A 1,650-nucleotide genomic window follows, 5' to 3' on the forward strand; every position below is an offset into this window, starting at 1 on the left:
TTTTTTTTGTGAAATTTGCTTTGCGAATGCTTTAGGAGGTCACATTTTCCACAGTTTAGAATCTTGTTGCAAGCTGCACACTTACACTTGAAAGTGTCCGTTTCGATTTTTTCGAGCCATCCTTTGAATTCGTCGATCTCCAGCCAGCTGTTGTTAAATTTTTGTTTTCTATACTTCAATTTTGCTGGTCGCTTCGCAGCACCCGTTTCAGAAAACGATGAATCGGAAGAACTGCTCATTATTCTAAAAAAATATCATTGAAAATTTGTTAAACATAACATTTGAAGCAACTTACGATTTTCACTCCTTAATTCAAACTCTGATTTTGTGTTTTTTATATAATATAATCGCGTAAATTGAATCTCGTGGAAAAATATAAATGAAAATGCGGCAAAATTGACTTTAAGCAAGCTTGGTGAGAAATGAGTATGTTCAAGCACAGAAGAAGTATTTTAAAAGTCTTGCTGGTCAGTGGGTGTGTTCAAGCTCATATGAAGATTTAACTTGCTGAGATTCGTAAACATATTGAAACAGTGCAACGCATTAATTTAAAAAAAAATTGTATGCGAACAGAAAAAGAAAGTTTTTTTTTAAATAAAGACAAATTTCAGAATTTTGAAATTACCTACATTTACGTAAATTTTAAAAACTGTCCTTTTTTCCCTACATCGCGAATTTAAGGCTGAATTTCTCTACATGTGGCCTCTTTTCCCTACTGTTGGCATCCTTAAATTTCGAAATATTGAATTTTCAAGCATTTCTGAAATTTACCGTTATATGAAAAGCGACCGTAATTTTAGTTGGATTTCAATAATTTTCAAAGTTTTGCTTTTACGTGGCAAGCACAATAACCATACCGAGTTTGATCCAAATTGGTAGAACGGCTACCGATATACATATATGTGATCATAAGTGGGCAGTGCCACGCCCATTTTCCAAAATTTTATCATAAACGTATTTCTTGGTAAAGAATGGTTGCAAGCATCAATTTTGAATAAATTAGCTTTAATATTTACTGATTTACCGAAGATTTCGTATTTCTCCAAATTACCGTTATATGGGATGTGGGCGTGGTTATTGTCCGATTTTAACAATTTTTAGCCACTTTGTATGCTGTAGCAAGGCTAAGCACTGTGCAAAGTTTGGAAGAAATTGGTACAGGGGTTACCAAGATATACACATGTAACCATAAGTGGGCGTGGCTACTCCCATTTTCCAAACATTTATAATATTATTATTTTTCGTCTAAAAATTATCGTAAATATCAATTTTGAGTGAATTATCTTCAGTATTTAGTAAAATATCGCAGTTTCCGTATCTCTGAAAATTACTGTTATATGGGAGGTAGGCGTGGTTATTGTCCGATTTTGCCCATTTTCAATACCATATGTCCTACGTCCGAAAAAAGTGCACGTACCAAGTCAGACTATTGCCATTACACCTGGGCCTATGATAGGGTGAAAAAAATTGGGATCCGACAAACGGGCGTGGCAGCTCCCATAGGCGTGAAATTTTTAATCAGCCATAACTTCCAGATCATAAGTCAATTGAACTTGAAGCTTGGCATGCAGACATGGCAATGGTAGATGCTTATAGGCGGTTATATATAATCGAGTTTGTAAAAGGGGGCGTGGCACATCCCATAGGCGC

The sequence above is a fragment of the Rhagoletis pomonella genome, unplaced genomic scaffold (genome assembly GCF_013731165.1).
Source record: "Rhagoletis pomonella isolate Grant_MI unplaced genomic scaffold, Rhpom_1.0 Rhpom_scaffold_00335, whole genome shotgun sequence".
Taxonomy (NCBI): domain Eukaryota; kingdom Metazoa; phylum Arthropoda; class Insecta; order Diptera; family Tephritidae; genus Rhagoletis; species Rhagoletis pomonella.